The sequence below is a fragment of the Puma concolor genome, chromosome A3, assembly GCF_028749965.1.
Source record: "Puma concolor isolate L17-30 chromosome A3, mPumCon1.1.hap2, whole genome shotgun sequence".
NCBI lineage: Eukaryota > Metazoa > Chordata > Mammalia > Carnivora > Felidae > Puma > Puma concolor.
Window position 1 is genome coordinate 88,473,739 of NC_141669.1, and position 23,035 is coordinate 88,496,773.

Consider the following 23,035-nt stretch of genomic DNA (forward strand, 5'->3'; position numbering starts at 1 on the left):
TTACATTCCCTGAACACCAGAGCTCAACTCTGCCCTTTGTTCAAGGCAGAAAAAGCTCACTTTGGGTTAGTGTCTAGAACCAGAAAAAAGAGTAAAGTCCCTTTACCTGCACAAGAAAACTCTAGGACAACCAAGATGGCTATAGCATCTGAGAGAAAAATTAACTGATTTTAGGCAGCAACAGTAACAGGACATTCCAGCTCTTGTGCTCTTGTTGGTTTGTCAAGGATAAACTCACCTCCCTGGGCAGTGTTTCTGAGTGCTACAGAGGCCTGATGCCTGTGCTAGAGACCAAATGAGGACAAGATATGTGAGATAGGACTTTAGCTTGAGGACCACATTGGGAGAAGGTAGGGCCTGATGACCAATCACAGATCCTTACTGGGGCAAGTACCCTGAGGATACATAAGGTAGAGGGCATTGCATGGTTGCCTAGTAGACCTTGTTTTTCCAAGTGTGGCCCTTGGGCCAGTAGCAACTGAAAATCCTGGAAACTTGTCAGAAATGGGGCATGTGAGGCCCCATCCCAGACCTGATGAAATTCAAGGAGATCCTTACGTACATAAAATTGTAAGCAACACCACTCTAGTCCAGCAGTTTTCAAACTGGACTGCACATTAGAATAACCAGAAGAGTTTCCAAAAATTCTGATTCTGAATAGTGGAGTGAGTTCTGTGCCTGTGAGGATAATGCTATGTTGATCAAAATCAAGTGCTTGGATGTGACCCATCTTATCATACAATACCTGAAGGAAAACAGCGTATATCAGGCATTAGCTAATGTACAGGAAGAGACTACTGTGTCTCTGAATATCATGGGCAGCACTGAAAGTTTTGTAGCTGACATTAATACTGGGATACTGTTTTACAGTCTGAAATTGCCAGACAAAACCCTCATTCACCTCTATGAATGGGTTGTTCTGGAATTGATAGAGCTGTGTGAATTGGGGGCTTCCAGGTCACTCCTGAGACAGACTGCTCCCATGATCATGTTAAAACAAACACAGCCAGAGCAGTGTGTTCATTTGAAGAACCTCTTGGCCAGGTCTTATTTCGATCCTCATGAGGTCTACCCAGATAGAAGTAGCAAAGAGAAGAGCAGCAATCTCCCAGTCCTTACCTGAGAAGTCAGTGGTGTCTCCATCTCATCTCATGGCATTACTGGGACAGGTACTGAAGTGGCAGCAACATCAGGGATTGCTTCCTCCTGGCATGACTACATAGATTTGTTCTGAGGCAAAGCAACCGTCAAAGATGTAGAAGAAGAAAAGTTTCCTACACAACTGAACCGTCATATTAAGTTTAGTCAGAAATCACATACAGAGTGTACTCAATTTTCTCCAGATGGTCAGTATTTGGTCACTGGGCCTGTTGTTGGATTCACTGAAGTCTAGAACTTTACAACTGGAAAAATCAGAAAGGATCTTTAGTTCCAGGCCCAGGATGACTTTAGGATGATGGATAATGCTGTCCTCTGCATGTGTTTCAGCAGAGATAAAGAAATGTTAGCAACTGGGGTCCACAATGGAAAAAATCAAGGTATGGGGAAGATTCAAAGTGGACAGTGTTTAGGAGACTTGAAAGGGCACACAGTAAAGGTGTCACAGAAAAGCTTTTCTAAGGATAGCAGTCATATCCTTACTGCCTCTTTTGACCAGACAATTAGAATTCATGGTTTAAAATCTGGGAAAACCCTGAAGGAATTTTGTGGCCATTCCTCTTTTGTTAAATAGATTAACTTTTACACAAGATGGACATTGTATTATTAGTGCATCCTCTGATGGGACTGTAAATATCGGGAATATGAAGACCACAAAACGTTCAAATCCGTTTAAATCCCTGGGCAGCATTGCAGGGACAGATATCACTATCAACAGTGTGATACTGCTTCCTAAAAACCCAGAGCACTTTGTGGTATGTGGCAGATCAAATACAGTGGTCATCATGAACATGCAGGGGCAGATTGTCAGAAACTTCATCTCTAGTAAGAAACAAGGTGGTGATTCTGTTTGCCATGCCCTATCTCCCTGTGGTGAATCGATCTGCTGTGTAGGAGGACTTTGTGCTCTCCTGTGTTAGCACAGTCACGGCAAACTTGAGATAACTTTGACAATTCACAAGAAGGATGTGACTGGTATCACACATCACTCTCATCAGAATCTGATTGCTACCTACAGTGAAAATGGGCTCCTAAAGCTCTGGAAACCCTAACTCTACTTTTCATTTAAAATTCACTTGACATTTTAACAATATTTATTCTTCTAATCCATGAACATGGAATGTTTTTCCATTTCTTTGTATCTTCTTCAATTTCCTTCATAAACTTTCTATATTTTTCAGCATACAGATCTTTTACATCTTTGGTTAGATTTATTCCTAGGTATTTTATGCTTCTTGGTGCAACTGTGAATGGGATCAGTTTATTTGTCTTTCTGTTGCTTCATTATTAGTGTATAAGAATGCAACTGATTTCTGTACATGATTTTGTATCCTGAAACTTTGCTGAATTCATGTATCAGTTCTAGCAGACTTTTGGTGGAGTCTATCGGATTTTCCATTTATAATATCTGCAAAAAGTGAAAGCTTAACTTCACCTTTGCCAATTTTGATCCCTTTGATTTCCTTTTGTTGTCTTATTGCTGATGCTAGAACTTCCAACACTATGTTAAACAACAGCAGTAAGAGTGGACATCCATTTTGTGTTCCTGATCTCAGGGAGAAAGCTCTCAGTTTTTCCCCACTGAGGATGATATTAGCTGTAGGCTTTTCATAAATGGCTTTTATGAAGGAAATTGAAGAAGATATAAAGAAATGGCAAAACATTCTGTGTTCATGGATTGGAAGAATAAATATTGTCAAAATGTCAATACTACCCAAAGCTATCTACACATTCAATGCAATCCCAATCAAAATTGCACCAGCATTCTTCTCGAACTAGAACAAGCAATCCTAAAATTGTATGGAACCACAAAAAGCCCCGAATATCCAAAGTAATTTTGAAGAAGAAGACCAAAGCGGGAGGCATCACAATCCCAGACTTTAGCCTCTACTACAAAGCTGTCATCATCAAGACAGCATGGTATTGGCACAAAAACAGACATATAGACCAACGGAATAGAATAGAAACCCCAGAACTAGATCCACAAAAGTATGGCCAACTCATCTTTGACAAAGCAGGAAGGAATATCCAATGGAAAAAAGACAGTCTCTGTAACAAATGGTGCTGGGAGAACTGGACAGCAACATGCAGACGGATGAAACTAGACCACTTTCTTACAAAATTCACAAAAATAAACTCAAAATGGATAAAGGACCTGAATGTGAGACAGGAAACCATCAAAACCCTAGAGGAGAAAGCAGGAAAAAACCTCTCTGACCTCAGCCGCAGCAATTTCTTACTTGACACATCCCCAAAGGCAAGGGAATTAAAAGCAAAAATGAACTATTGGGACTTCATGAAGATAAAAAGCTTTTGCACAGCAAAGGAAACAATCAACAAAACTAAAAGGCAACCAACGGAATGGGAAAAGATTTGCAAATGACATATCGGACAAAGGGCTAGTATCCAAAATCTATAAAGAGCTCACCAAACTCCACACCCAAAAAACAAATAATCCAGTGAAGAAATGGGCAGAAAGCATGAATAGACACTTCTCTAAAGAAGACATCCAGATGGTCAACAGGCACATTAAAAAATGCTCAACGTCGCTCCTCATCAGGGAAATACAAATCAAAACCACACTCAGATATCACCTCACACCAGTCAGAGTGGCCAAAATGAACAAATCAGGAGACTATAGATGCTGGAGAGGATGTGGACAAACGGGAACCCTCTTGCACTGTTGGTGGGAATGCAAACTGGTGCAGCCGCTCTGGAAAACCATGTGGAGATTCCTCAAAAAATTAAAAATAGACCTACCCTATGACCCAGCAATAGCATTGCTAGGAATTTACCCAAGGGATACAGGAGTGCTGATGCATAGTGGCACTTGTACCCCAATGTTTATAGCAGCACTCTCAACAATAGCCAAATTATGGAAAGAGCCTAAATGTCCATCAACTGATGAATGGATAAAAAAATTGTGGTTTATATACACAATGGAGCACTACGTGGGAATGAGAATGAAATATGGCCCTTTGTAGCAATGTGGATGGAACTGGAGAGTGTTATGTTAAGTGAAATAAGTCATACAGAGAAAGACAGATGCCATATGTTATTCACTCTTATGTGGATCCTGAGAAACTTAACAGAAGTGTATGGGGGAGGGGAAGAAAAAAAAGGGGTTAGGGTGAGAGACAGCCAAAGCATAAGGGACTCTTAAAAACTGAGAACAAACTGAGGGTTGATGGGGGGTGGGAGGGAGGGGAGGGTGGGTGATGGGTATTGAGGAGGGCACCTTTTGGGATGAGCAATGAGTGGTGTATGGAAACCAATTTGACAATAAATTTCGTATTTAAAAAAATAATAAAATATTAGAAATAAATTTAATCAGGGAGGTAAAAGATCTCCACCCTAAAAACTATAAGGACCTTGATAAAAATCAAAGAAGACACAAGTAGATGGAAAATATCCTATGTGTAAGAATTGAAAGAGTTAATATTGTTAGAACGTCCATACTACTTAAAGCCATCTACAGATTCAGTTGTAATCTCTATTAAGATTTCAATGGCATTTTTTTACAGAATTAGAAAAATTCTAAAATTCATATGAATCCACAAAAAGCCTAAATAGCCAAAGATTTATTGAAGCCAGCTAAGGCTGCCATACAAATGCCATAGACTCATTGACTTAAACAACAAAAATTTATTTCTCATAAATCTGTAAGAGTCCAAGATCACAGTGCTGGCTGATTCGGTTCCTGGGGATAGCTCTCTTCCTGGCTTGCATATGGCCGTCTTCTTACTGACCTCACATGGCAGAGACTAAAAAGACAGAAAATAAACTCTCTCCTGTCTCTTCCCATCATGATGGCTGCACCCTCAGGACCTAATTACCTCCCAAAGGCCCCACTTCCCAATATCATCACTTGGGGATTATAGTTTCAACACATGAATTTGGGGAAGGCAGGGGACACAAACTTTCAGACCACAGCAAAGATCTTAACAAGAAACAGTGAATCCCATGATTGGGAACCCATTGTTACACTTTTTTGCCATCAAGTGCACCCTGGTCATATGCAGTGTAGTATGGCAATGAATAAGGATTCCTTTAAACGTAAGAATAGTGTTTCTAACAGAACACCTACAGGTAGGGGAGTCAAATCCATAACTGAAGTGTGTGTCCATCCACAAAGGGTAATGGGTTGGGGTCTAATATGGCCAGAGGCCACCATACGGCGAGGTGGTTCCCCTGAGGAATGGTGTTAGAGGGGATTTTGCTGTGGCCTGTGCTGTTGGCACATTGTTCACCCTTATCCCTGCTTCTCCTTGCCTGCTGCTGTTCCCATTGTCCAAACCCCACCAGAGATCAGTGCCAAGACATTCAGACTTCCTGATTTTCAGATAAGGAACTCTCCCTAAGCCCCAGCATCACAACTTTTTCCTCTTTTCATCTTGACAACTTTTTTTAAAAGACACAACAAGGAGTCATTATGACCTTCACAATTATTTGGGCGAGAATAAATGATTATTTTTTATAACATTTAATTTATCTTGTATTTTATTACTGGGGTATTATCTTTGGACGGTTTCATGCTTTTTATGCACTTCTACATGTCACATCCCACCTGTCAGCCACCTGTTGTCATGAGCCATGGGAAGGTTGGAAACTATCAGTCATCAACTCCGGGAACTTTTATTCTGGCTGAAAACTTAACCCCTCTAATACTTCATAAATAAACATCACCAGTAAATAAAATGAATTTTCTCATTACCTGTGACTAGTTCTCTTGCTTTATTATCAAAATAGAGCTGACATGTAAATCACAGGGAGCTAAAATTCTACTGGCATTCTATTATACAAGGCCTCCTGTTGGAAATCAGGCCTCAGGCACAGTAATAAAACAAAGCTAACAGTAACAATGAAAGAGAGAGCTGACAACGTATAGGCTATCATGAGGAAAAGGGATGACTGTTTCATTGTTGCTTAGTTATATTTTACTGTTTTATTTGTATGGAAACCATTCACATGATAGAAAACATTTAGGATGCAGCAACTTCCCTTTTGTTGTTTCACCAGGAGAAAAGATAAAATTCAAATGCACACATTAGATCATTACCTCCCTGATGGAGAAATGAATACCAAGCTTTTTAATGATTTGTAAGAAATGCAAAACAAAAACAAAACAACAACAACAAAATCAACATCAGTGTCCTGGACATGGAGCCAACAGCTCCAGATACAAATTATGTTTCTCACTCAGCAGGGTGTTTTCCATTAAATTAAATGGAATTTAAAAGCTATTTCTGCATGCATTAGCTTTACTAATTGAGATTAATCTAATGTTCTTAAAAGGCTGAAAAGCAAATATGGAGAAACACAGATATTACAGGATTTTACTGACTGATTAGTAACGTGTTTCTATAAACAAGTGGCACAGTGGTTGGCCTGTTTGGTGGCACACTGTTAGACATTGATGAAAAATGTTAATTTTCACTCGCGTTAATGGCCTTTGACATCAGTACTTCTCACACTGCTCACTGTCCTTCTCAGTGGGTACGAATGCCAACCTCTGTCAGGATGGCTTGCTATTTGCATTAAGTATTCATCACAAGAGATAAATAGTCATGGCCTGGCACAACACAAACTGGATTTGGAGAAATCCAAGCAAGCCCCTAGAGATGGAGGGGAAAGGAACATGAGGGTTTTGTTTTCTCAAGATTCAACCCAGTCTTTGCAAAGCTAGTGGGTGATCACACAATTTACAGATGGCACAAATGCAGACAGACCACATCTGTTTATATCAAGCTTATAAACCTTACTACGTCTATCTGTAAAGGCATTCAGTATCTATTCATTTATTCAACAAATATTCTTTCAGTGGCTACACACATATACTAGGCACAGTTCCAGAAACTACTCTCATGTAACTTTGTAATTCTAGTGGTAAAAATCAGACTACAAACAAATAAATCTATATAAGCATAATCTTGGAGAGAAAATTCCTGTCCCTTCAAGGAAAGAAGATTTCTTAAATAGGTTCATACCAAATGTAAAGCTGAGCATCCCCCTCTATGGCTGAGCTCTGCATGGGTGTTTATGGAAGTGGGGAGCAAAAGAAAATAGAATAGAATGGGGGAAAATAGAATAGAAAAAAGAAGAAAGAAAAATTAAAATGAAGAGAAGAGAGACAGCATGAAAATGAGAAGGAAAGAGCAAAATAAGTGAGAAGAAAGTAAAAGGGAAGCAATCTCCTGTAAATGAATAGTGACAGAGCACCTGTGATTGATGCCAGAGATGACTCCATTCACCCCAGAGGTTTGTTGGGTATGTGACGTGGATTTCATTCATTCCTCACACACTCACACAAACATGATGAATATAAGGTGTATATCATAAAATGAAAGTGCTTTCTACGCGTGCCTACAGACATTATTGTACAAACACACCTTACACACAAAAAAATAACTGTGACATACATTTTGATGTCTGCTAGCTTCCTGAGGAAGTGTAACAACAGATCTGCTTATGTATAAAGGGGACAGTGTTTCCCATTGGCTTATTGTGGAATCTCTCCAGAAACAATGATCTTAAGCTATGCTTTTTCATGGGTTCTACTACAAATGATAACCTTACTCACATTGGTAATGGAAGGAGTCAAGTAAGGGTGAAACAAAGCCATCTCAGCAAACCAAGTAAGTAAAGCTGTCTACATGGATCCCTGTCAGCCTTTAGGAGAAAGATCATTCATTCAAAACGTAATCCAATATTCATTATTGACCTCCCGTGTGTCAGGATCTGGGTTTGGCTCTTGCAATAGAAAAGCTGAACAAGATTAGCTGCCCCATGGAGCTCCAGTCTTCCATACTTGTCACCCTGTCCTACCTCTCCATAAGAATCCACCAACTGGAAGGAGCAAGAGTGTGACCCGTTAGGGTCAGTTTTCAATCTCAGTATTCTAGGGTTTAACCTTGAAAGCATAATTAGTGAGTCCTCACCTACTCCTCTTTCTCCTTCTTATACTTTTTATTCTGCCAGGATGGATGAAGCTCTTCCTTTGGGGCCACTCCAAACACTGGTGGGAAATGAGGTCTGTCCTGCTGTGTGCCCCCTCACTCCTCTCTCATGCCAGGGAATGCTGCAGATGACCCTGCTCCCGTCATCCCTCATCCTGTAGTAAGTTTTACAGTTAAAATGGTAATGAAGAGAAGTCTGGTGATGATATTTTGATTAAAAAAGCCAGGAAAGCCTGAAACCTACTGTGATCTGACTGCTCCCTCCTTCCCATGAGCTTTCTGAGACTCATCAGGTACCTAGGAAGCCAACAACAGCAAAGAAATATTCTATGCGCAGTTGTGATGTTGATCCCCAATTCATTGCAAAACTCCTACAACGTATAGGGGGATACAAGGATGGCTTCATTTTTCTAAGCTCAGGTATTTAAGGACACAGACCAAACCTAGTCATTTCCCCATAAGTTGGGTGGAGATTCAGAGGATTTCCTTCTCTTGAAGGCATCACTACCAATTCCAATTAGTTAATTTTCCTAAGGTGGAGTGAACATTGTAAACATACCACATGCAGGTTGGGCATTATTTAACTATATTTAAACTGAATCTGTCTATATCCCACACACTTCCATTGGTATCCCCCCAAGGATTAGCTCTGATCTTCATCCCAGACATTGATGTTGAAATACTGACCACTGGGTTCCCATATTAGTCCCTGAATCTTTTCTGCTTCATACACCACCTGTAACCACTTGGATCTGTGACATCACTTGATTGTCATTTCTGTGATTCTATAGCCTTGTGTCTATCTCCCTTGTGGCATTTGGAGCCCAGTCCTTAAAAGGCTACTTAGTGATAAAAAATTTTGACCTCCAATGATATACTTCCTTGATGATGATATAAAGCCCACAGGCCTCCCTAATTTCACATATCTTCAGGTCTCTACTTCTGTGGTAAGTGTTATGGCCACTTTGGAGCTCCAGAGCCAACCATTACCTCAATTTTAGTATATGTGCTGCCGAAGCTAGCATGAAAGCCAACCATTACCCCAAACATGGCTGTTTTGTCAGTCAAGCTTCCCCTGCCTAGCTGAATTTCTGCCTCCATGTCCATCCACCATCCCCCACTATCTTGTTTTTCTGGGTGGTGTTCACCTTAAAAATAGAAAAGTGTGTTCTTTTTCCAGCAAAAAAAAAGGGGGAGGGTTTATTTGAGAATTGCGATTAAGGATAATAAAACTATGGCAAAACCATAGGCAAGTCCAATGTTAAGAGAGAGATGTTGTTTTATAGAGATGGGAGAAGTTGGGAGAGGTTGTTTTGAATGAAAGTCCATTGGGAAAAGCAAGACCTAAGGATGATGACAGTTTCTCATGGACTGAGTTGTAGGGATAGTCAACTTCTTGTTGGACAGGAAATGTACACCTTTCCTTGCTGGGACTTGTAATTGATGATTGAGGATCATAGAGGATACTTTATTGGGTGTGTAATAGATCATCTCGTAATAAGCATTGAGTGGTAGGGGCTACCTCTTCCAGCCTCTCCTTCTGGAGTGTCCACTTTAGATAGTTTTCCCTTTATCATTTTTCTCAGTTTTAACATCCTATAGACAAGCTCCTGCCTCCTTATCCCTGTTCCATGTTGACACAGAGCAATCAAACCTCACATACAAATGACTTTCCTCTCTTCCATGATACTCTTTTCACTTTCTAGATTAACTGTACATCGTGTCTTGTCAACTTCTTCCCTAATCAAGATATTTCTTCAAGAAGAGAAGACAGGAGATGTGTTACTTCCAAATGGCATTAAACCAATCTGATTTAGTTTTAAACTAGAATTCTCCATAGTGAAAGGCAAGTTTTCTTCACTATAGGAACATAGAGCATTGAGGATCAGGTGTGAGAGATGTTTGAGAATATAAGGACTTCCATATACCTCCTAACTCACCATCCAGCAAGACAGAACCAGTGTTAGGGTGACTATACACTGAGATTACTGTTCCCTGAATATTCCTTCCAGTTTTCTGTCCTCAACCTACCTTCCCTGTTAAGGAGAAGCAGCCAGATCCTCCTTGGAGCCTCTGGAGGCTTCCTGCCCTGCATATGTCTGTGCAGTTGCAAAGTTAGAGGGCAAGGTGGTACACATCACAGTTTCCAATCTTTACAGAGACTCGGGAGCCCTTCTTAATCCAACATTTTTCAGACCCACACATGATAATAGCAATGGTACTTTCATTATCTGATTAAGAATAAAACATAATGGTGAAAAATTATGAGATGTATTCAATAATTCTTTTTGAAATGTTGAACTTATTAAGTATAACAATATACACACATTTAGAAATAGATCTACATATGGCCAAGAAAATTTGTTTTTTAATGTATTGATCATGTGTGGTGCACATTTGGGGTCCAGATGCCTGGTTTAATTCCGCTGCCTGGCAACCATCTAGCTCACTGAGTCTAAGTGCACTTAGACTGTGGACAGATTTCCTACTGGTAATAGGAGCCTTCTTGTTTTATCCCAAGATGTTTGACATCATGAAGACAGTCTCAGTCCTCTTTCCTCTGCTACAAACAGGGTTTTGGGGGACTGACAAGAGGTTCATGTGGCCAGTTTTGGATCCATGTCCCTGATAAGAACAATGGGCAGGGGCTGAGGTCAGTCTCCAGAGAAGGGAAAGAAAGCCACTTTTCTCCTCAGACCAAAGCCAAATAGCTCTGTGTCTTGTATATGGGCACTTCTTAAACATTTATTTAGTCCCAGTTGATAGGGAATAACTGACCCGCCCATGGGGAGGAAAATAATTTGGTCATCTTTCAAATGAACAATGTTTTCCTTTGACCATCCAAACAATGTCCTATTCTATTAAGTGTGAATCAGCATTTTCTTCTCTCCATGATGAAATGTAAAAATTCCACTTATAAAATAGAAACCATATTTTCACATTTCCCCTTTATCCTTAAGGGGGAAAACATGAAGTCTTGGTTAAAATCTTCTCTATTCCCTCGTTGAGACAGTCACTGGTATTTTCTTATCCCTTGCTGGTTTTAGAGAAACAGTTGCATACATCAGTTTACACTCTTACTAAGTCTTCTGTGAGTCATCAGAACCATGACTTGTCAAAGAAAAATCTTCTAAAGCAGTATATTTTAAATATAGAAGAAACTTCCAAAGATTTATACATCCAACTCTAAGGAAGGGATACAAATTAAACCTTCAATTTCCTTCCTGAAGCTCCTGAATAAAATTCACTTCATGAGTAAGTTCTATCACTGAGACTTTCCCAGGGTTTACTGTGGCTTATTTATTTTCTTGCCAAGGAAGTATTTTTTCCAAAAGGAAACCTAATTTTCCAAGGTGAATCTAAGTAATGCCAAGAATGATCCTATCCCAAGTTCAGGTAATCACGGAGTTGAACAATCACCTCATTTCTCTCCTTATTTGAAAGGAATCTATGGGCACCTAAGTGGCTCAGTTGGTTAAGCATCCAACTTCGGCTCAGGTCATGATCTTGTGGTCCGTGAGCTCGAGCCCCACATGGGCCCACTTCGAGTTCTGTGTCTCTCCCTCTCTCTCTCTGCCCCTCCCCCACCCCTGCTCACACTCTGTCTCTCTCTCTCTCAAAAATAAATAAACATGAAAAAAATATTTTCTTAAAAAGAAATGAATGTGCCCTTCCAGTATTTATTGAGCATCAGCTGCGCATCAGATTTTGGTAGCGATGAAAATAGGAAGGCAAATAAGACAAATCCCTGTAAACTTGGGACAAGCACAGGAAGCAAAGAAAGCACACAGGAGGTAACCAGTCCAATCTTGGGGAGATCAAGGAAAGTTTCCCAAGGAAGGAACATCCTAATTGAGACCTAAAGGAAGAGTAGAGGTTATGGGGAAGTTATGCCAATGGTCCTAAAAACTAGAACTACACATTGGTGCCAATCACTGTCTGTTGTAATGGCAAGATAAGGGCAAACTTGAGAGCAGGCAATGAGAAGCTTTTCTATCAAGTTGCATCACCATGATATCCAAGCATGTGATCAGCAGGTTTATGTTTGGTCTTTTTTTGATTATTTGTGATTTTCTAATAATTGTCTTTTATTGTACTCTATAAAAAGTATTAGTCTGCCATGAGCTAGAAATTTGACCTTTCCTCCGCCATTGATTTGAAAAGCAGTGATCTAGTCAATGATGTGTGAATGATGGATATTTGGGCAGAGAGTACAAGACAGAGATTTTAAGGCTTGGCTCTGAGGCTACAGAGATGGTAGGCATGTTTTGGGAACTGTGGTTCTTCCTGAAGCATCCACTATCCCAAAGTACATCATCTTCTTCTTATAACCCAGGAGCACTCCTTTCTGTAATATTCATAATTTGTAACATTGTGCATGCTTTCTATGTGTCTGGCACTATGCTAAACTCTCTGTGTTGCCTATTCTTTATACCCTCTGATAAGTCAGATGTTATTATTCTTGTTTTGTAAATGAAAGAAATAAGATTTATGAAAGTTAAGCAACTCAGCTGGGGTCAGATCCCAGACTCCAGCCCAGAAATCTCTGACTCCACTCATTCTTCTGGCCCACAGTAGAACTGGTTATGCCCCAGCTCTGCAGATTCAGGACATCCCATTGCCTCCTAAAAAGTTGCTTAGAGGTTTCCAATTCTCTCACCTCCATCACTATTCTCAGAATTGTCTTTCTTTCAAACAGTTTTATTTGCTCAACACTACTTCAGAAAGAAATATGTCTACAACCCTAGAGTTGTTTGCTTTCCCTGAACATGAACAAAGCTTTCAACTTGTTTACCTCTGAGATCTGCAGTGAAAGATGATCATGGTTGGTGCAATAAAAAATAACAACAACAAAAAAAACATATCATTTTGATTTCTGACCCATTTGCCCCCAAGACCACTTGCTAGTGTAATTCTCAGTCTTTATGAGGATTCTTTTTTTTTTTTTTTCTTTTCTGCTCATTTCAAACTAAATCAGGGATGAAGATGACTGCAATAAACTCTACTGTGACGGCTGGTTCTCCCTACAATGAGGCTTTCTCTGGCAGCGGTGTGCTGCTAGCTCATTACACAGCTGTTTTCCTTTGTACTTGGTACCACCTCCTGCAACTGTGTTCTAGGTTGCAGGGAGCCTTTCAGCTGACAGAGTAAACAAATAGCCTATGCTCTGATTGCAAAACTTTCTAAAATGCAAACATCACTTGCAAACATCACCAAGACAGGAAGCTTTTTCTGTTTGTTTGTTTGTTTTTTTTTTTCCGAGTGGGTTCCAGTCATCAGAAAGGCAAACTCCCCATGAACGCCTGCAGTGATAAAAGGCTTTGAGTCTATTGCATGAAGGGACAACCATATGGACAGCATATGGACAGCTTCTCTGAAGGCGATAATGAAAAGGGTTTTAATTCAGAGATTTTTTTCAAAGACAATTCCAGCAAAAAAAAAAAAAAAAAAAAAAAGGAGAAAAAGAAGAAGAAGAAGAAGAAGAAGAAGAAGAAGAAGAAGAAGGTGGTATTGGAGATTTAATTTAAAAAATTTCCCTTCTACTCCCTTCTTAAACATACTATGATATCAGCATATTCAGTATGAGATCCATAGGATTTTTTAAAAGTTTATTTATTTATTTTGAGAGAGAGACAGAAACAGAGCAAGTGCATGAGCAGGGGAAGGGCAGAGAGAGAGGAAGACAGAGAATCCCAAGCAGCCTCCACGCTGTCAGCACAGACACAGGGCTCAAGCCCACAAACCATGACCTAAGCCAAAATCAAGAGTTGGACACCCAACAGACAGGGACATCCAGGCACCCCAAGATCCATAGTTTTATCCTCAATTCCTTGTTCTCTGGATTAAGTGGCTAGAGTGGGGGAAGAAGGAGTGTAAGAAGAATAATTAGCACTGGGACAGGGAAACATTTGACCTATTTCTGAATCAGATGGGAGCCCCAAACTCCATTAAATAAGATGATTTTCTTCCATTTCTATTTTGACTTTTACGTGGCTTCATTTCGCCCTTTGATGCCATATATTGCAGTTAACACTTTAGTCAGTTTATGCTCTCTCTTTGCTGCTCTTGAATACTTCATTTCAGAGATATTTAAATCTAGGACTCCAGTGGCTACATAACTGAAGTAAAAAGTGAGTTGCTTCTAATAAATTAGCATTGTTTGTCTTATTTTCCAGATTTTTGTTTTGATATTTTGCTTTTTCTTTGGCTTCAAATATCTGGTATTCTTGGGTTGTTTAGTTGATTTGATAATTAGTTGATTAAAATCAATATCTTTCCAAGGGTGCCTGGGTGGCTCAGTTGGTTAAGCATCTAACTTTTGGTTTTGGCTCAGGCCATGATCTTCCAGTTCTTGAGTTTGAGCCCTACATTGAGCTCTGGGATGACAGCATGAAGCCTGTTTGAAATTCTCTCTCTCCTTCTCTCTCTGTCCCTCCCCCACTCATGCTCTCTAAATAAATAATAAATAAATATAAACAAAAAAACCCAATGTTTTTCCATGTCTGAAGTATAACAAAAATTGTTAATGTTAAAAGTTGCCTTTTTAAGATCACTCATTGCAATGTCATCATTTTAAGTCAGACCTGGAACACTCAGATGACTCCCTGCAAGTGCTGACTGACAGGAACCATGTCCATGCACTTACTCATTTTCTCCTTCACAGATTCGATTATGCTGCCTTCCTAAGCACTTGATTCCTTTCTTCAAAAACTGTAGTTACTAATGAGAGTATTGAGACCACTCAGTGAATGGTAGCGAACCAAAAAGAAACTTATTTTTATTGTTATTTTCACTAATATTTTGTCATTTATAAAATTAATAATTCATGTATCTTATATTTGACTTCAGAGTGTCTGGAGTTCACAGTGTCTGTTCATGTACATTATTTAATTATCTTCAGCATAACCATATGAAAATCTTTTGTGATCTATATGTGTACCCCAGTTAATTTTGCCTAAAGCACAAACAGTGAATTTTCACTTCATAATGGACATTCTGAGTATAAGTGTCTTTCATGTGACCTGCTTTCCACAATTGTTTCAACACAGACTGGCTCCACCTTCATCTTTTATCACTTGCCATGTAGAATGCTATAGGGCAGTTTGGGATTACCTGGGCAACAAGTATGCATCAGGTGATAAAGAGTCAAGAATAGAAGTGATCTCATCTTTGGCCACAAGCCCCTTATCGAACTTCTAAAAACTCATTTTCTTTTGAAATTACCACCAGCTGATAGTGTTTAATAATACTATTCTTCCAGAAGAAGCAGGGTGGAGGGCAATGGATCTCAACCACATGCACATTAGACCCCGTTGGACAGGAAGCACTGTGTTAAAGTGCCACTACCTACTCCAAGCCGAATAAGTCAAAATTACTGGTGGTGGAGCCTGACACTAGTCATACTTTTAAAGACTACCCAGGTATTTCTAATGTACAACCAGGTTTGAGAACCACTGTACAGTAGAAAGCTCTCTAGATTTTATTCAGAAACACCTGGCTACTTGCTTGTGCTATAAATTAAGGCAATTTACTAATTTCTCTGAACTTCAATTTTCTTATCTATAAAAATGGTAATAATTGTTCTTATCTCATAGGGTTAATGAAAGAATTACACGAAATAGCATATGTGAAGCAGGCCAGCACTCTAATGGGCAGATAGCAGCTTTTCAATAAATAATAGATTCCCTCCCCTGTCCTGACATTTGAACTCACATTTCTCTGAGAATCACAATATGGAAAACATGATGCCCTACGTCACATGTTTATGTTTTCCAAACAACAAGCTATGATTTTCTGGAAAAGAAAGTGGGCACCTTTTGCACATATTACATTCACATATCATGGACTACTAGAAATGTCCCCCAAGTAACCAATTTAGAGTATGATTTTCCCAATGCACAGCAGCAAATCTAATGCAGAAGCACTAATACTTAAGAGCTTTTGAAGCTGCCTTTATCAGTAGCATATTTAAATTCAAGACTAAGTATCATTTTGGAAAAGTTCCATAAATATAGAGTAAATCTCATCCTAAGAAAACCTGCCACAAAGCAAGTAAGGTTTAGTAATCAGACTGAACCAGACCTATAGGCCAAAGTCAAATTTTGAATTATACCCTGACCAACTACTAACAAGCATTTAAGTATCTAACTTGAGAAGCCACAAAGTGTTTCATCATCCTCTATCTCATTTTTATTTTGTTATCTGATATTTATAATCTATAGCATGGAGGCAAGGTAAATATCTTACAAGAGGGAATAAAATAAAAATTTAGAAATACAAGAGGGGCACCTGGGTGGCTCAGTCTAAGCATCTGACTTCAGCTCAAGTCATGATCTTGCAGTCCTTGAGTTTGAGCCCCATATTGGGCTCTGTGATGACAGCTCAGAGCCTGGAGCCTGCTTCAGATATTGTGTCTCCCCTCGTTCTGCCCCTCTCTCACTCACACTCTCTCTCAAAAATAAATAAACATTAAAAATTTTTAAAAAGAAATACAAGAAAGTAATAAAATATACTTAATCTGACTCCATGGTTTGGGAGTTGGTAATAATTATATCCAGGGAGGACTACAGTCACTAAACAAATCAATAATGTAATTGAAGTGAATGAAAAATGTTTCACCTGTTTAATAGAACAAGATGATTTTAAGGCCATTGGTACACACATTGATGTGCCTCAATACAGTTAATGTTTTTCTTGGATTTATGTAACATTTGTTATCACATATTGAATTGCATTCCTCAAAATCTGTATAACTCGGACTTTACATTAACTCAGGTTGACACTTTACCCCACCTAGTCCAAATGCATGATCCTTTAGTGCTGGTAATAATTCATGGCACTCAGTGGTATGGACTGAATAATTGTGTGCCCCCACCCCAAATCCTTGTGTTGTAGCCTTAGTTTCCAGTGTGATGGTACTTGGAGGTGGGGCCTTTGGAAGGTCATCAAGCAATGGTAACACCGCATGCTGGGATTAGTGTCTACAGAAGAAGAAACACCAGAGAGTTCTCTCCCTCTGTCATGTGAGCACATTGTAAAATGATGGCACCTACAAGCCAAGAAAAGAGGCTTCAGAATGAACCCTGCTTTGCCACACTTTGATCTTGGACTTCCTAGCCTCCTGAACTGTTGGAAATAAATGTTTGTTGTTTAAGTCACCCACTCCTTAATATTTTGTTATAGTTGCCAAGCAGACTGATACAAATGGGTAAATAGTGACACAGGGGAGGCAAAGAGGCTGGAGGAGATCCAGGATGCTCTTTGCAGCTGGACTCCTCTACCCCAGCTGATGCCACTCAGCAGAATTAATAGAGATAATTACTTCTGGTTGGATGCACTGCTGCCCATCCTAAATTGCAGCCACATCTTTCATTAATATTGGTCATATATTACTTGTGATTCCCTCTATCTAGAAGAGACTCTCCCAAATGAAGGTTAGTGAAGAGTGGGGCAGGCTCTTGCTAATAGCATTACATGTTTCAGACTGAATTAATAATTAATCATCCATCCTTATTAACTAAAGGGCAAGCCATCTATTTCACATGGAACAATGACATACCTTAGTTATAAGAACTTAATAATAAACACATAACTTCTTAAGAAAGGAAACCCAAGAAGCTTCCATGTCAGTTTTTCAATCACTTGCTAGCCAATCTCAAATTCCTATTATCTCATATGTTGAGCTCATTCCCTAAAGCAATGGTTCTCAAAGTGTGGTCCCTTGACCAGCAGTATTGACACCTCCAGGGAACATATTAGATATACCCCACTCCAGAAACTGAAACAGAAACTCTGGGGGTGAGGCCAGAAATGAGACTTTTAATATCTCTAGGTAATTGGATGCACATTAAATATGAGGACCACCTCCCTAGAGCAAAATGATACTTAAATACATGCTTTGGGGCACGTGGGTGGCTCAGTCAGTTAAGTACTTGACTCTTGGTTTCAGCTCAGGTCATGATTTCACGGTTCAAGAGTTTGAGCCCCACATCAGGCTCTGTGTCTGTTTGGGATTCTCGGTCTCTTTCTTTCTGCCCCTCCCTTGTTCATATACATGTGCTCTCTCTTTCTCTCTCTCTCTCAAAAGTAAATAAATAAACATCAAAAAAAATGCTTCAACCATGTCATAACTAGATGATCAGAGAAAACCATGTTTACTGACACTGTTAGTTATGACAGTATAATTGGAAAGTATAGTCTTTCCAATATTATCTGATGTCCCACTCTGAAAGAAGGTGGTATATTATCCAGAAATCATGTTTCAGCCTCTGTTCATTATTATATATTACAGAAATAGGTGCTATTCTGTCCAATCTTTGCACTTGGAAATATTAAATGAGAAATCATTGTAAAAGGCAATAAAACACATCAGTCACTACTGAAATCAGTTGAAATAAATAAACAATTTAGGACCAGTAAACAAAGAAACCTTTAGAAGAAACCGAAGTATTCACTTGGGGTAGTTGCACACAAAGTGCAAGAAGTTCTGCAATGTGTGGGGATTCATCTTCATCTCCTACTCATTTAGGCACATGGAATGCACACTTGGTATATGGGGAGTAGCCTACTTTATTGGCCAGTTTTTGTATACACGGGGGAGGGTGATGGGGGCTTATGAATCAATTCCACCATAGTGTTGTCATGGCCAACCTACAGGCCCAATCCCACCTCACCTCTTGGTCACTCTTGACATCACAGGAAGTATTTATGATCAGGCTCAGCTTCAGCCCCAAAGTCTTAGAGACTGGAAACAGGTTCCATTGGCCTGCCTGATGTCCTTGAACTATTTTCTGCTATAGGGAAGCCCTAGTATCTCCATGTGACATGGTAGCATCTTTTTTGCCCTGAAATACACTTCTCCCCATCACCACCACCTCATTTATGAACTGAAGTAGACCTGAGCCTCAACCACACTTCATAGAATGCAGTTGCAGCCCTGTCCATGTCCCAAGCCCCATTCTATTCAGGCTTGGTTTGTTTCCCTCTCAGCCTGCCCATAATGTGGGCATTTCAAAGTGTCTTGTGCCCAAACTTACCTTTGTCCAAATATATCTCCCTCACAACCTTTGTCTGACCATTTGAAATTTCTACATTACTAGCCTTGTTTAGAGTTACTGAAACTCCTTGTTCACCTGAAAATGTTATCAAGGAGTATAACCCATTAAACCACTTTCAACCACTAAAATCTTTTTGTTTGTTTTGGTTTTTGTTGTGTTTTGTTTGAGACTAAATAGAGACACCATTCTTTATTTAAACTATTCTCCTCCCAATTTCTACTATTCCCAGATCAACAGATATTTCTAGAATAAACCATTTAAAATTTGCTCTGGGGGCACCTAGGTGACTCAGTCGGTTAAGCACCCAACTTCAGCTTGGGTCATGATCTCATGGCTCATGAATTTGAGCCCTGCATGGGGCTCTGTGCTGACAGTTCAGAGCCTGGAGCCTGCCTCAGATTCTGTGTCTCTTTCTCTCTCTGCCCCTCCCCCACTCCACATTGTCTCTCTCTCTCTCAAAAATAAACATTTAAAAAATAAAAACAAAAAAAAATTTGCTCTAGATAAAATAAAAACTAACATTATTAAAATTTTTATTTTTAAAATTTGCATCTCCCTAAGAATATAGTTATGAGAGGGGCACCTGGATGGCTCAGTCAGTTAGGTGCCCAACTCTTGATTTCAGCTCAGGTCATGATCTCACAGTTTGTAGATTCAATCCCTGCATCAGGCTCTGAGCTGACAGCATGGACCCTACTTGGGATTCTCTCTCTACCTCTCTCTGCCACTCCCCACTCATGCCCTCTCTCTCTCAAAATAAATAAACTTAAAAAAATATATAGTTATTAGATTATATATCTTTTTCTCATCATTTGTATATTTTAACATAATATACATAGTACATGTTATATTTAACAATATATGTTAGATATCATATTATATCTTATGTATATTATGTATGTGTATACAATTTCATTACCTCTCAACCCCTATGAATTTTTAGGTAATTTCTCCATCAATGTGTATCTGAAAAGCAGCCACTAAAATCTTAACTCAAATGAAATTATTGGGTAACATCCCAGTTAGTACCTATAGAGAATGGAACTTTAGACAGAATTTTCTCTGGAAGCAGCTTCCAAACTAATTTAAAATTTAAAATTCAGGGTGGTACAAAGTATAAAGGCTGCTAGAAGAATCTCCAAATGAGTGGTCCTTCATGGTCACTAAGAGATCGAAAGTTCCTAAGAGTCATATGAATTTTAAATCATATTTTAAGAGCAATGTGCAAAAACTACAACCCTCAGCATCAGATAAACCTTGTAGTATAACTTTAATTTTTTTAAGCCTTGGTTTCCTTGTCTGTAAAAATATGTATCATAATATCTGCTTTGCAGGGTTGTGTCCAAATTTAAAAGAAAGTATTGAACTGTGCCTGGAACAAGAAAAGCAAAACAAAGCAAAGCAAAGGAAAGGGAAAAGTAAAACGGGTTTTTTTTCAACTTTTTCATCTTCTGCAGCCTGTACATGCAGGCCCTAAGGCAAGTAATGAAATGTGTTAATTGGGGAATCAGGACAAGTAAGGAAAAAACCAAGAGCCCAGATATTGAGAATCCTGCACAAGCAAAGCAACACCATGAAAATAACTCATAGGTCATTTTAGGAGCCACAAAGTCTCCCACTACACAGGACCCAAGGGGTATTCTCACACTAATTCAAAAACTCTGGTAAGATTTTTTCTCCCCATATTCTCTGTTAGAAAGGGCCACATTGGGACTCTGAATGGCTTTCCTGCCAAAATAGATGCTTCAGTAGAGTTAACTTCAAAATAATGCAAGCAAAAACAAAATGCACGTTACAAACACCTGAGATGGATTTGATATATATACATATCATCTCCCTCCAATGCTGTATTTTTGTGACTTGGCAGAAGTCATTTTGACACAAGGTCTTTAATAGCACTGGGATTCATTCCTTTACTCTTCAATACACCCAATTAATATATTCTGCAGATGATCTGTCACCCTGTGAGGCTGCTAAATGAATCAAGCTCATTAAGTGCTCCTCTTTTATTAAAAGAACAAGTCGCATGTCTGCAATGTAGAAATGCTATTATGGAAGCCTGTTTCTGCCTCTTGTTTGAACACATTTTATGAATAAGTCAGCACAGAAGAGGATATGAATCAAGATAATGGAGCCTGTCATGGAAACCTGGAACAAATGACTCCCTACCTCCTCTGACGGGTAGTTGATGCACTATCATTGGGCTCCTGGCAAAACAGGTGCCAAGGGGGCAAAGGCTGCTCACCATTAGGTCAGGTTTCTTAAACCACTTCTTAGTCTGAAAAACCATGAATTAAAACCTCTTTCTAACAAATGAAAGCAGGAATCCTAGATTATTATATTAGGAAAGACCCCCAAAGATCTTGCCTAGTTGTTCTTAACCCTTATCATAGATAAGAATCATCTGGAATATTTTTAAAAATATCAGAGTCTATTATTAAACAAAGTGCCAATAAATCTTAAAGGACTCAAATGGTACAGAAGCTGTTTTGTGACCACAGCTGAATTAAATTGAAAGGAGACCTTAGAAAAGTCCCAAACAGAAATCAAGGAACAGATTTTTAAATAATCCACAAGTCACAGAACAAACTATGCAAATTAGAAAGTATATTGAACTGAATGATAGTGGAAATATAGTATGTCAGCATCTGTGGTGGGATGTAGCAAAAGAAATGTTTAAATATAAATTTATAGTTTAAATGAATATAATAAAAATGAAAAAATTTAGGAGTACCTGAGTAACTCAATTGGTTAAGTGTCCCACTCTTGATTTCAGCTCAGGTAGTGATCTCGCAGTTATGAGATTGAGCCCCACATTGGCTTCACACGGGGCATGGCGCCTGCTTGGGAGTCTTTCTCTTCCTCTCTCTCTCTACCCCTGACCCCTCCCTGGCTCACACTCACACTGTCTCTCTCTCAAAAAAAGGAAGAAGAAAAATTTTAAATCAGTCTGTGAGTCTACCTTAATAAATTAGGAAAAGAAGAGAAATCAAACCCCAAGCAAGCAAAAGACAAGCAACATGAAAATTGAGTAAAAATCAATCAAATAGAATATGGACAAACGAGAGAAAATAAATGAAATAAAAAGATTTGTTGTTTCAGTTCTTCAAAAAGATCAGTAAAGTTGATAAACTAGAAAAACTGACCAAGAAAAAGAAAAAAAAAGGACACAAATTATTACTATCAGAATTAAAAAAAGAGACATCACAGAGATCCCATAAATATTAAACAGAAAACAAGGGAATATTATAAACACCTTATAATAATACATTTTAAAACTTAGATAAGATTTATAAATTCTTTGAAAGAGACAATAAACCAAAAGTGACAGAAAAAGAAATAGAAATTGTTAATAGCACTATCTGTTAAATAAATCCAGTGAGCAATTAACAACATTCTGATGAAGAACACTCCAAGATGAGATGGTTCCACTGGTAGATTTTATCAAATATTTTAGGGAAAAATACTACCAGTCTTACACAAGTCTTTCAGAACACGGAGGAAGAGGCATCACTACCCAACATATATTCTGAAGCCACAACCTGATACCAAAACCACACAAGGTTATTATAACAAGAGAATATTATTATCAATACTCTCATAAACACAGACACAAAAATATTCAAACAAAATATTGGAAAATCAAACCCATTAAAAAGTAATCATGATAATGTACTGTGACCAAGTTTACCATGTAAAGAGAAAAGAGAAGAAAAATCATATAATCGTTTCAGATCATAAAGATCCAGAGAAAGCATTTGACAACATTCAATACCCTTTCATGATAAAAATTCTCTGCAAATTAGGAATAGAAGAAAATTTCCTCAATGTGTCAAAGGGACCTTAAAAAAACCTCACAACTAA

At 38.8% G+C, this 23,035-nt stretch overlaps 1 pseudogene; it reads left to right on the plus strand.

Annotated features, from left to right (window-relative positions):
- The first annotated feature begins 694 nt into the window (after positions 1-694).
- LOC112869613 (WD40 repeat-containing protein SMU1 pseudogene) lies at positions 695-2,210 on the plus strand (annotated as a pseudogene).
- The last annotated feature ends 20,825 nt before the right edge of the window (positions 2,211-23,035 follow it).